Source organism: Castor canadensis, chromosome 10, assembly GCF_047511655.1.
Source record: "Castor canadensis chromosome 10, mCasCan1.hap1v2, whole genome shotgun sequence".
Taxonomy (NCBI): Eukaryota; Metazoa; Chordata; class Mammalia; order Rodentia; family Castoridae; genus Castor; species Castor canadensis.
The window spans coordinates 136734544-136748837 of record NC_133395.1 but is presented as its reverse complement, the minus strand read 5'-3'; the positions used below and the strand labels follow the sequence as shown (position 1 = coordinate 136748837).

The 14294-nt window shown below is 42.9% G+C and overlaps 1 non-coding gene across 1 annotated transcript; it reads right to left on the bottom strand.

Annotated features, from left to right (window-relative positions):
- Positions 1-10947: 10947 nt before the first annotated feature.
- LOC141413238 (small nucleolar RNA SNORA40) lies at positions 10948-11070 on the bottom strand. The gene has a single exon (XR_012438036.1). It is a non-coding gene; the product is annotated as a small nucleolar RNA SNORA40 (small nucleolar RNA).
- Between the last annotated feature and the right edge of the window lie 3224 nt (positions 11071-14294).

The window sequence follows — 14294 nt, the reverse complement described above, 5'->3', positions numbered from 1 at the left end:
AGGCACTAGAAAGATGCGCTGGGCTTGCCGAGCTAATAGGATGGAGACCTGGAGCGGCTGAATCAAGCACGTGGCTGGCATGAAGCCAGGACCGAGAAGAGAAGGCCCGAGAGACGGAGAAAAGCATTGGCTCATGATTGTTGGATTGAGTTTGTCTCTTACATTCAAAAGAATTCCGACTTATAGTCTACCCCAGTGTTCTCAAAATGTTTTGGTCTCAGGACTCTATACTGTTAAATTTTATTGCTACCCTCACCCAAGCATTTGTCTATATGTATTATTTTTACTGATATTCACCATACTAGATATTAAATTAGAAGTTTAAAAAAATAGTGGCAAGTCCAACAGGGTGATACATTTCTAAAATCCCAGCACGTAGGAGGTTGAGGCAGGAAGATTTTGAGTTCAAGGCCAGCCTGGGCTAGATGGTGAGACTCTGTCTCAAAAAAACAAATAACAAAAATATTACATATTAAAACTCAGCCAGGTGCTGGCAGCTCATGCCTGTAACCCTATTTAGTTAGAAGACTGAAATTGAGAGGATTGTGGTTCAAGTCCAGCCTGGGCAAATACTTCCCAAGACCTCACCTCCAAAATAACCACAGCAAAATGGACTGAAGGTGTGGCTCAAGGGCAAAGTGCCTGCTTTGTAAGCACAAAGCCCCAAGTTCAAACCTCACTCCCACCATAAAAAACCCATTATATGTTAATATAAATACCATTTTTATGAGAAATACTTGTATTTCCTTGAGTTCAATCCCTAGTACCACACACACACACACACACACACATATTGGGTTTAGAACTTTGACATGAATTGGGGATGGAGGCACAGTGCAATCTATAACATTAGGGAACACAACAAGGCTCTATCAAGGATTTTCATCTCTGTCAGAAACGTAGCTATACCATTCTACAGAAGGGGTGACATGACACTAACACTCTTTTCGGAGTCCTTATGACATACCAGGCACCGTGCCTTGTGGGCTTTATCTCATTTCTCCTCACAACAATCAGGTGAGGAAGGCAGCACCCCATCCACTTAACTGACAAGAAGACAGAGGCTTAGGGACCTTAAAGTCTGCTCTAGGTCACACCAGGGGTAGATGGAGAAGCTAGAAGTTAGCCCTTAATCTTCTGACTCTGAATCCACACAGTTCACCATTTCTTCAGTGTGCCTCTTGTTTATCCTCACAACTTCTGAACGCCATGATTTCAAGTGCTTGCCACCTGCATCAATAAGCCATAATGAGTTTAATTACCTGGCGTTTTGTGTTGTTCTCTCCGAGTCACCTGTAGCCCTCTCCAAGGAGAAGGAAGCCATCTGGGGAAAGTACAGAAGCCCAGATGTTGTCAGCGTTCAGGATGGAGGAGCACATACAAACATTTCTTGCTCCCAGCATTGTCAGAGCTAATTCTATCGTCCCCTCCCTGAAACTTAAACTGAGATCAGAAACTTACTTCTCTGTGTTTCGTTATCTTGGAATAGACCCAGGATAAAGTTAGCCAATCAAAGAGTCTGAGAAGACTGCAACCAATTACCCTGAAAAATATGCTAAGCCTGAGCAGATTTAGTCAACTTTGCTTGGTGGGTGGCTTCACAGAATGCAGGCCAAGATATATCATCTGCTTGGCTTTGCCTCTGATTATTCATTGACTGGGATGACGTCCTCACCATAAGCTGATACAGTCTCCCATCTCAGAAAGAAGGGGGAATACAAAACACCACACTGCCTGATTCATTCCAAACGGAATGTTTTTTTTTTTAAAAGAACCAGACTTGTGGTGCTAATGCATATTCCCTGGTTTTCCTTTTGAATTCACAGCAGAAGATTAATGAAAACTTTAGTGATAGGTGGAGAGGTGTGGGTGGAATGTTCTAATGATTCCCCTGGGTGTGTATCCAAATGCATATTTCTTGGCTGTTATAAGTTATATATGGTGTTAGAGGTTTCTCCAAATTGTCTCAATCAGCTGGCTTAAAACTGTAAGTAGGTGTTGTTACCTCCACTGTACAGTTGAAGAACTGAGGTTTTAGAACCATGTCCTATACAGGAGCCACTAGCCATAGGTATCTATTTTTCCACCCCCATGCAACTGGGGTTTGAACTCAGGGCTTTACACTTGCAAAGCAGGCGCTCTACTGCTTGAGTCACACCTCCAGCCCATTTTGCTCTGGCTAATTTTGGAGATGGGGGTCTTATGAACTATTTTCCCAGGCTTGCCTGGAACCTCAGTTCTCCTGATCTCAGCCTCCCAAGTTGCTAGGATTACAGGCATGAGCCACCAGTGCCTGGCCATAGGTGGTTATTTAAACTTAAATTTAGAACAATTATAAAATTAAAACTTGGTCAGTTAGTCACAATAGCCACATTTCAGGTGTTCCTCAGCCACATGTGACTAGTGGCTACCAGAGTGGACATTGCAGATATAGAACCTTTCCATCATCCATAGAGTTTTTTGGACATGATCCTCTAGAGGGTGAGGCTAGGAAACTTACCATTTTGCTTAAACAAAGATGGAATTCAAACCTAGCTCTCACTCTACTTGAAAATCAAGTTTTTCCCACTATTCTGCCACTCCCAGGGCAGCTCCTCCTAGTGAGACTAAGCTACTGGGAGAAGCAAACCTGACCTTTATTTGTATGATATTCCCATGGAAATGCACACAGATGCTCTTTGATTTATGATAGGGGTTATGTCCCCATAAACCGGTCATGACTTGAAACTATCATAAGTTGAAAATGCATTGAACACACCTGCCCTACTGCACATCCTGCTGAGCAAGCCAGTGCACTGGAGGGTCTCAGCTGTTTCCTTCCTGACCATGGCAGCTGTGGCTCAGTGCCACAGTGCAGCATTGCCAGGGAGTAGCTTTACTCCCCAAGAAGAGATTGGAATTCAGAGTACAGTTTCTACTGGATGTGTATCACTCTCACAGCATTGTGAGGTTAAAAAAAAAAATCCTAAATTAATTAAACCATTCTAAGTTGGAGACCATCTGTATCACCCTGAAGGGCATGTTGTAAAATGCTAAGAAATAACCAGCAGGTGGCATGCGTGTCCCACAGCTCACAAACGTGTACCTGCTAAGAAGTATCACAAACACCAAAAATGTTTTGTTGTAAGACGTAGCCTATGAGTAAAATTCAAATTTCTCTCAATCTCTCTCTCTCTCTCTCTCATTCCCCCCACCCCTTTCCTTCTCTCTCCTCCCTTTCTTTAGGTCCTTTTTCCCATCACTCAGAAGCTTTGCAAAAAAAAAAAAAAAAAGTGTTTAAAAACTGGGAGATATAGCCAAATTCCAATGTCAGCGCCTGTGGGTTTAAATGTATCTCTATATTTGTATTTATAGATACATTTTTATTTTGTTTTGTTTTTCGCAGTGCTGGTGATTGGGCCACATGCATGCTAGGCAAGAGCTCAACCACCAAGCTACACACCCATCTCCAGCTCCTATAGATTCAAATGAACCTATATATTACTCTAAAATTTACATCTCAAGATCATCCCTAGAAGGACCGCTGTCCTCTTGATTCCCTATTTGAGTGTCAAATAGGCATTTCAAAAGGAATTCCACCAAAAAGAAACTCTCACTTCCCTGACTCCTCTGCCTATCAAACTTATTCTTTGCCCGCCTTCCCTATTTCTATAAAAAGCACTACAATTCAGCTACTCAGACCCAAATCCCAGGCATTGTGATTCCATGATTCCTTTCTTGCCTTACGCATGTGCTCCTGCTCTCCCTCTCTTCCTCTTCCTCTCTCTCTCTGTCTCTGTCACACACACACACACACACCCCTGAGTCACTCCCTTTGCACTTCATTTACTTCTGCCTTTTCCCTATAGCCGTCCTCATCATCATCCAGCAGTCATCCTCTCAATGGAAAGAGCTGCTCACTCATCCCCATGCTTTGACCTTTGTCTTCTTCTGATTCATTCTCCACAAAGTATCCAGAATGGTCCTTGAAAGCTAAATCAGAGTAAGTCACTCACCTTAGAATAAAATCTGAACCCTTTATCATGGACTGTAACATTCACCAAGGTCTAGTCCTGCCTGCCTTTCTGATCTCACCATGTAGGCGACTAAGCTCTCATGCTATGTGTGGTTTCTCAAACACTCCAAACTTTCCTATCCCAGGGCCTTTGTACTATCTCAGGTCTGGATTCAGGAGTCACCTCCTCAGTCACCTTCTATCTAAAGTGGACTTCAAGATGGGCACCAATGGCTCACACCTGTAATCCTAGCTACTCAGAAGGATGACAGTTCGAAGCCAGCCTGGGCAAACAGCTCACAAGACCCTATCTTGTAAATACCCATTGCCAAAAGGGCTGGTGGAGTGGCTCAAGATGTAGGCAGAGTTCAAACCCCAGTACTGAAAAAAAAAAATGGACTTCAAGCCAGGTGTAGTGGTGCATGACTATAATCCCAGCACTCAAAAGGATTAAGAGTTTGAGGTTAGCCTGGGCTACACACTAAGCTCAATGCCTGACTGAGCTACATAGTGAGACCCTATCTCAAAACAGACTAAAACAAAAACAACAAAAATAAGTAAAGTAGCCTTCACTTCTTGGTCCCTAAGCCTGCATACTGTTTATAACCTTCAGAACACTGACCTCAGGTGTAATTGATGTTGGCCTTGTTTCCTTGTTCAGAGTTAATACGCTAGAATATAAGCACTGCTTCCTCACTGGAACTTGAATTCAGATCCAGCAAATCCAAAGCTCCAGTCTGTCTCAAAAGAGGTGGAAAAATATCCATAAGAACCCATATATCGGCAGGCATATTTTCTCATTAAAACTGCCCTCATGGTGCTGGCACCAGTGGCTCACACCTGTAATCCTAGCTACTCAGGAAGCAGAGATCAGGAGGACTGCAGTTCAAAGCCAGCCCAGGCAAATAGTTCATGAGACCCTATCTTGAAAAAAAAACCAATCACAAAAAAGCACCAGTGGAGTGGCTCAAGGTGTAGGCACTGAGTTCAAACTCCAGTACTGAAAATAAAAAAAAACTGCCCCCGTGGTAATGTAGCTGTTTCTTCAAAACCCCTCTAGCAATTCTTGCATTGGAATTTCCTGCAGAGCCAAGATATCCAAAACACTTGATCACAAATTGTCAGCCTCCATTAGGGCTGTGACACACAAGTGAAAAAGAGCATGTTTTGGAATGGTGTTGATATATCCTCATTTTTATAAATTGAATAAATGCATTAAAATAGCTCTGATTCCTCATAAACACGCTCCCTCTCCTCATCCCAATGGATACACTTAGCAAATAGCGGATACTGTTTGCTATGGAAGAAAAGAACTTTCATAATCCACCATTGTCCCCAATAATTAACCTGTGAGAAGCAGAAATTCCTAAGGGGATGGGTGTAGATTTACTGGTTGGCCCAACCAGCATCCACTCCGATTGGACTGTGTCTAGGCCACGCCATCTCTTAAATATTTTTACTAACACCTAGGCAAGGAGGGTTCACTTTCTGCTTCAGTATGACCTTGGTTTCTTGCACCAAGGTCACATTACACAAATTCCATTCAAATCACATAGAGAACCTATTATGTCCTACTAAGTGCTGGGGATGGAAAAGTAAAGATGAATAAAACGCAATCCCTGTCCTAAGCATTCACTGTTCGTTGACCAAGAAGATCCTCCAGCATTCATCTTGATCACCCACCGGGGTCACAAGAACTTGCTCAAAAAACTGAGGTCTCCACCAAACGTGGGGAGGTGGGACCAGAATATAATGGAGGCATGAACTTGTCCAAAGTACGCTGCACACGTGTATGGAATTATCACAATGAAATCTCATTGTATTATTAATGTATACTAATTCAAAATGTAATAAAAACAAATAAATAAATTTTTTAAAAAGTCAGAAAACTGAAGACTTCTCAATACTTAAAATTTTCTGCAATGAGCAGAACCCTAGAAAGTTCTTAAGTGATTAGTAGCAAAGTGATTAGTGGCCTCTGAAAATAGTTCCAAGAGAAGGATATCAAAATATTTGGAGCAACAACTATTAGTTAAATGAATCCTTGATGATCAAGGAGGCTTTTGATAAGACTACCATTTGTTTTGATGTGTAAATTCTGGTACCCACACAAAAAATCGTTCTTGGGCTGGCAGAGTGGCTCATGTGGTAGAGTGCCTGCTTAGCAAGTATGAGGTCCTGAGTTCAAACCCCAGTACCACCAAAAAAAATTATTTTCATTTCCTTAAAGACTATAGTTCTTAGTTCTGTCATGGCCCCCATTTCTTAAAACAAATGGTTTTGAAATATTGCCTTCACTGTCCTGAATTGAAATCCATAGTTAATGTACCTAAACACGTATATTCTCAAAATCAATAGAGTCCTAACTATCATCTAAGAAAATATTTTACAGTCCAGTATGTATTTCAATAGGAAAATGTTCAAGCACAACTGAAACTAAACAAGAAGGTGGTCAAGTAGTGAGACGTTTGCTGTCTACTTTTGATGAACACATCTGGATTTCAGAAGAGTGAGATATTTAACTAAACAGTGTTGATCCTTTCACTTTCCATTGGCTATTTTAAAATAATGGTTCTATGGGCTTCCATAAGATCCTTGTGAACAAAACAACTGCAAGAAAAGACTAATAGAATTGTGTGACTCAGATCCCAAGAAGAGTGTTGCCATTAATGACATCATTTTCCAAAATGGCAGACAAGCCCTAGAAAAGTCCCAGAAAATTCCTCCCATTGGCATGGTGGTAACTTTCCTGAGAAACCTGATGTTGTAAGGTTTGTTTGTTTGTTTGTTTGTTGGCAGCACTGGGATTTGAAATCATGATTGTCAGGCAGGCACTCTTACTCCGCCAGCTGTTTTGTTTTGTTTTGTTTTGTTTTGTGTGTGTGTGTGTGTGTGTGTGTGTGTGTGTGTGTGTGTGATAGGTTTTTTGAGATAGGGTCTTGAGAACTATTTGCTTAGGGCTGGCTTCCAAGGCAACCCTCCTGATCTCTGCCTCCTGAGTAGCTAGGATTATAGGCATGAGCCACTGGTGCCCAACTGTTTGTTTTGTTTTGATGTTTGTGTTTATATGAAAAAATAAAACAAGAGTTGAGACCTAGGTTAAGAAAATGAAAAATAAGTTTTTCACCTGTACAAATGTCTGTAGGACATTTCAAATCTTGGAGTCACAAGACAGTCCTTTGCCCCACAGTCATATCCCATACTGACTCCCAAAGCGAGTAGGATGTCAGATACTTCCTCGTCTCCACCCCACACCCCTGCAATCCTTGTGACAACCAGAAGCACCCACATAAGCAAACATCTTCTAAAGATGGTGCCATCCTGTTTGAGAAATACTTCCTCAAAGTCACAAGGCTTAGGAGAACTTCAGGTTTTTCAGTAACACATCGGGTGACCACAACTCCTACTCTGCACTCTATCACCCAGCTGGAAATCAAAGGGCAAGCAGAATGGCTGAGAAGAGTTGAGGGCTCTAGAAAAGAAACAAACCTGCCCCTTCGAGCAATGGGCTAAGCCTCGGATGGTAGGCGAAACTCCAGTTCTGAAGAGTACACAATACTGGGGAAATATATGGTGACAGGAAGAAACTAGGCCAACAGATGACTGGGACAGAGAGGAACACCAGAGAATGTGTGAGAACAGGAAAGTGAGCTGGTGCCTTGGAAGAGTGAGGGGGTTTAGAGCAGGATTCCACCCACAAGACAAGGCCCCAGGTGGAGAAGAATCACAGTCTCAGAACATTCTAGAAATTCACAGAGAAAGATGAGTGGAGGGAACACAGAATACAGGTTAAGAACTTAGGCTTTGGGATCAGAGAGGTTGAAATCACAGCTCTGCCACCAATCAGAAGGGTGGCCTTGGGCCCATTGTTTAACCTCTCTTTGACTTAGCTTCCTTATCTCTAAAATGGGTACTAACAATATTCCTTACCTTATGAGAGGAACTTGGTAAGGTCATTGGTAAGGTGCTTTAGTGCAGGTAACAGGAAGCTGCTCTAGAGCCAGGTCCTGCCTAGTTTTGCTCACCTCTGTACACCTGAGAACTTGACACTGAGCTGCCACAGTCACAGATTGAATTTAGTTGGATGTAGCTATTCTCACTATGAAGAATGATAATGAGAGAGGGAACCGGTTATTGGGGCTGGGGTGGAAGTGGAGACTTGGTTTCTCTCTCTCTCTCTCTCTCTCTCTCTCTCTCTCTCTTTCTTTTTTTTGGAGGGTGGGGTGGGGACTGTATTAGGGTTTGAACTCAGAGCCTTGCTTGCTAGGCAGGTGCTTCACCACTTGATCCACACTCCCGGGCCTTTTTGCTCTAGTTATTTTTTTAATAGGATCTCATGTTTTTGTCTGGGCTGGCCTGGACCACCAACCTCCTATTTATGCCTCCCACATAGCTGGGATGACAGGTGTGAGGCACTGCACCCAGGGAAACTCGCTTTCTTTAATTCAGTCTCAAGAGCACAGATGATGCTGGCTGCAAGAAAAGGAAGTCACATCACCCAGGTAACTGAACCAAGCCTTCTGAAATCTCTGAGCAAGGGCAGCACTGGTCTCAGTGCTTGGGGACAGCTGAGTTACTAGAAAAAAAGCCATGCAGTCCCAGAGGTGGTGAGAAGAGACCCTGAAGGCCCTCTACAAAGCTCCAGAGGGAACCTCAGCTGAACTAAAGGAACCCTCCATCGAGATCCATGAGCTCCTGTGGCCCCATGACAGGTAAGAAGGCCTGCCTCTCCTGCCTCCGTGATCTGGGCACATAGGACCTGAACTTGCTCATACCAAAAGGACAAAGTAGGCCAACCCTGGCTCCTTCCCACACTGCCAGCTCACATCACCTCATTCTCCCCTTTGCATTTTGTGCTTCAGTCACACTGGTCATTTCCTTGTTTTTCAAAAACGCTAGGCTTCCACACCCACATCCCCACCACCCCACTCTTCTCTTGGCTAATTTCTGCTTATTCTTGATGTCATGGTTCAAATATCACTTCCTCAGAGGCAGCTCCTGAACCCCTAGCCTAGGGTACAGTGCCCTGTACTCACTCTTCTCCCTCCGTGTTTGAGTCCTTTCCTTGTTGGCATCTATCACAACAATTGTTGGTGAGATCATTTGTTCATTGCCTGTCTTGAGAGAAGGCACACTATGTCACATCGATGACCCCATGTCCTCTGGTTTGCAGATCAGGGCTTGGCACAGAGTTAGCTCTCAGAGATGTGTGTAAGAAGTGTATGGGAAGGTAAAAGGAGCACCAGATCTTAGAGCCAGGTAAACAAGCTCAATTTTTTTTTTCTATTTTCCAGTATTTCCTTAAAGCTCAACTCTTCAGAAAGCCAGGCTGTCAACATTCCTTACTGAATATTCATTTTTCAGTGATTTCTTGTCCTAGTTCAAGGCCTAACTCACAGAAAAGATCTATGCTGCCCTCTTCTCTCAGACATGAATGGCTGTGGTAGCAAATACTTTATTTCTCCTCCCTCCCTACCACCCAACAGGATCTCATGAACCATGTCAAGCACAGGTCTGAGCAGTTTTTCCGTCTGTTGGATCTTGCTGTTGAGAAAATATGTTTGGTACTAAACCGAAGGTACGAATAAAAGCCAAACCTCTGTATGTTGCCATCACCACCATGCAAACCATTGCCAAGCTAAAATCTGCCAGGAAAGATATCTGTGCACCATTCCTGGTTCATGGGCAACACATCTTAGCTTGTTTCCAGAGATTCTTTCACTTTTTTCTTTTTCCTTCCACATCATCACTAATGGAAAGCTCAGAATTCTTTAGGTTATTACAGGGTATAAGCAGAGAGCAGCGGGCCTTTGAAAAAAAGAAAGAAACAGATTTTTAGATGTTAAGAGCCATGGGTTCCTATCATAGCTCTTGTTAAAGGTCACTGTCCAACTTTTAATTCCTCCATTATTTGATCAGGAAAAAAAAATGCCAGCTTTTCTTAAAGGATAAGAAGTGGCAATGGAGCTGGGGATGGTGACAGGCCTGCAATCCCAGTTCTCAGAAGGCTGAGGCAATAGGATGAGGCCGGGTTACATAGTGAGATCCTGTCTCAAAAAAAAAATTATGAAAGAGAGAGAGAGAGAGAGAGGTGGCAGAGCTAATATGATTTCCCCAGCACCTGGTCCTATTTAAAACTCCCAACAACTCTACAGACAAACGATGTTATTGTCTCCCTTTTATGGATGAGGAAAATGAAACCAAGTAAATTTAAGTAGCTTCCCAGACTCACATGACCAGCAAAAGGTGACAGTAAAAGTCACCCAGAACTCTCTAGTTCTCTTTCTTTTTTGTTTTGTTTGTTTTGGCAGCACTGGGGTTTGAACTCAGGACCTCACGCTTACTAGGCAGGTGGTCTTACTGCTTGAGCCACTCCACTAGCCCCCATCTAGGCCTCTTTGCCTCCACCATCTGATGTCTAACCTGGACTTTATTGCAAGAATAATGGCTATATATCAGATATCTTGATGGTTAAATGGCTTAAGTAATGTGTTAACAATAGCAACACCAGCAGTGAAGAGAATTACAGCTAAGTGTTCAATGAATGTTTGTTGCTATTATTTCTGCTGTCATTGTATCATCCCTGATGCAGAAATATCTTGAAAGAGGGAGAGGCCATCCCTCTAAAGATTCTTCTCTACTCTGGCCCCTGATCTTTGTGACGTGAGCATCTGTCTACTGAGATGGCCACAGCCCAGTGGCTCAGTTCTTCATGGGTCAAGGATGCACCAGGACATGGGCCCCAAGCAAACACCCAAGTGGGATTTGAAACACAGCTGGGAAGGTGACAAACCTCAGGTTCTATTACCAGTTCCTAGAATTAGGCTGTTTCCCCTACGAAGTCTGTCATGATACATGCAAAGTGAGAGCTGAGTGACAAGTTAAGTCTTTCTTTTTGAAAATATGCCAACCTGAAAAGACCTTGAAAAATGGATGGGGCTTTACTTTTTCATAATTTTCTATCATATGTATCAAAACGCACCCTGAACAATGAATTCTGGCTTGCAAGAGAATGTATTTTTTGCAATTGTCTATAAGGCTTTTGTCCACAGGTAAGCAAAACAAACACAAGTGCTAGGATGTAATATTTTTCAAAGGAAAAATGCCTTTAGAAAACCTGGAGCTATTTCAAAGAGAGAGGGAAGAATTTAAATACATACATGTCTTAAAATCAGTGGGGTGTGGTGGCATACACCTGTAAACACAGCACTGAGGAGGCTGAGGCAGAAGGATGGAGAGTTTGAGGGCAGCATGGGCTCCAAAGTGAGACCCTGTCTCAAACCTCAAACTCTCTCTCTCTCTCTCTCTCTCTCTCTCTCTCTCTCTCTCTCTCTCTCGCACACACACACACACACACACACACAAATTAATAAAAACAAACAAGCAAAGCAAACCACGCTAATTCTTTATCATAAAGCTGCCTATCCAGATGGCAGGTCACTCAGGAACAGTGTATACAAGGAGAGCAGCTCAAGGGAGCTCTGGGTGTGAGGCTATTCAAAGCTGGGTTCTAATCCTTATTAACTGTGTGACTTGAAGCAAGTTTATTAAACTTCTCTGAATCAATATGAAACCATCACAGCATATCCACCTGGAAGATTTTTCATGATGACTTTAAAATAAAATGAAGTTATCCAGGTGAGCAGAGGAAATGGGGCATAGCCACCAGACCTGCCATCTCCCTGTGATTTTGTACACATTGCCTCCTGGAGCTTCCATTTCTCACCTATGGAAAAACCTCTGAGAGCTGGAGTAAGAATTAAGTGCACTGAGGCCAATAGGAAAAGAGGAACAGGTACTAGAGAAAAGGTTAGATCAAAAAGAATTAACCTAGAAGGTAACACCCATGCACAGGAAATCAATGTAAGTCAATGCCCTGTATAGCTATCCTTATCTCAACCAGCAAAAACCCTTGTTCCTTCCTATTATTGCTTATACTCTCTCTACAACAAAATTAGAAGTAAGGGCAAAATAGTTTCTGCGGGGTATTATGGGGGGAGAGGAAGGGGGCGGAGTGGGTGGTAAAGGAGGGAGTGGGGGCAGGGGGGAGAAATGAACCAAGCCTTGTATGCACATATGAATAATAAAAGAAAAATGAAAAAAAAAATAAAAATAAAGCAGCCTGTAATGGACTGCAGAGTAGAGAAGTCACCTCAGAATTCCTCTGCTCTGGTTCAGAACCAGCCTCTCTAGCCCAAAGGAAACCACTCTTTTAGTCATGACGTGTTCAGTTGACTAATAATAAATCTCTTTACTTATCCATGGTGTGTTAGTTTTCTGGGGATGCCATAACAAAATACCATAGACTGGGTGGCTTAAACAACAAAAATTTCTTTTCTTCTGGTCCTGAGGCCAGAAGTCTGAGATCAGAGTATCAGCATGGTTGGTTTCTTCTAAGGCCTTTCTTCTTGGCTTTATCTTTCATCTGTATGTGTCTGTGTCCTACTCTTTTTTTTATAAGGACACCAGTCATATTGGATTAGGCCCAATCACATATGATGATTTTGTCTTAGTTACCTCTTTAAAGGACCCCATCTCCAAATATGGTCAAATTCTGAGTTATTGGGAGTTAGGCCTTCTACACAGGACTTTTGGTGGGGGACATAATTCAGCCCATAATAGACAAAGGTAATAGTGCTAAGTTTACTTATGGGAAGTGTCTGGCCCTGAGTGGTTCCAATAAATGATGCTGCTCTATTGATTTTGTTTTTGTTGTCATTTGTTTGGTTTTTGGTGGGACTAGGGTTTGAACTCAGGGCTTCGTGCTTGCAAAGCCAGCACTCAACCACTTGAGCCATGCCACCAGTCCATTTTGCTCTGATTATTTTGGAGATGGGCGAGGGGGTCTCATGAACTGTTTGCTTGAGCTGGCCTCAAACCATGATCCTTCCGATCTTAGTCTCCCAAGTAGCAAGGATTACAGGCCTGAGTCACTGGCCCCTCTGCTGATGTTATTCTATTGTTTAACCTACTCACAAATTTCCCAAGGCTAAGGACTAGCATTTGTCTTATCCTTTGTGCTCTGCATAGCCCAACATTATTTCCTGCACATGACACTCAAAATACAGAGCACAATAGTTAAAAGCTTGGACTCTGAAGCCACATGCACTCAATCTCAGATTCTGATGGTCGTTCAGTAACTTCCTAACCCTGGACAAATCATCCACATTTTCTAGGATCATCCTCCTCGGGAAATTAGGCTTATAGTATTTATCTGTATTAGTTTCTCATTATCGCTGCAACAAATTACCATGAATTTAGTGGCTTAAAGCAATGCAGATTGCTTTAGCTCAAAACCCAAATAAGCATCAAGGTGCCTGCATGGCTGGGTTCCCCCTGGAGGCCTAGGAGAGTGTGATAGTTTGGATCTGGAGTGTCTCCCAAAGGACCCCGGTGGTAAAGTCTTGGTCATCAGCCTGTGGCAGTGTTGGGAGGTGATGAAACCTTTTATAGGTGGGGCCTACTTGGGGGAGGTTAAGTCACTAAGAGCATCCCCTTGAACGGGATTGTGATACCCTGACCTCTTTTCCCCTCTCTTTGCTTCTCAGCCGCCATGGGATGGACAGGCCTCTGCCTGATGCTCCCATTATGATGTACTATGCCACCACAGGGCCAAGCGACCATGGACAGACACTCTGAAACCTTGAGCCCAAATAAATCTTGACATCTTATAAATTGATCTGTTGGGTTATCTTTTCACAGCAACAGAAAGCTGACTGATGTGGGGAGAATCCTTTTCTTGCTTCTGGAGGCCACCTGCATTACTTGGCTCACAGCCCCCTCTCATCTTCAAACCCAACAGTAGATGGCCTCTGTTCTCTTTCATCACATCTTCTCTGACTCTGACTGTCCCATGTCCTTTTCACTTATAAGGACCTTGTGATTACCTTGGGATCATGCAGGGTAATCTCCATGCCCCAGACCAGCTGATGGCAACCTTAACTCCATCTGTAGCCTTATTTCTTCTTTCTCATATAACCCAGCACATTCATAGATTCCGGGTTTAGGGCGTGGCTATCACTGGGTAGTGGCTGTCATTATTTGCTTACTAGAAGACCTCTCAGAATTGTTGTGAATGAAATAACTTCTATAAATGGCTTAGGATAGTATTTGACCCACTGAGTCATCAGTAAATAAATGATAGCTGCATTCAGAGTTGAATAATGTTCTTCTCTAATATTACTGAGTTAACTGAGGCCAGAGATGTCTGTAAACAGCAGGACAAGAACTAAAACTGTATTGTGTTCAGAAGACACAAAAGTTCAATGCCTCATCATGAGGCATTATGTCAATATTTATA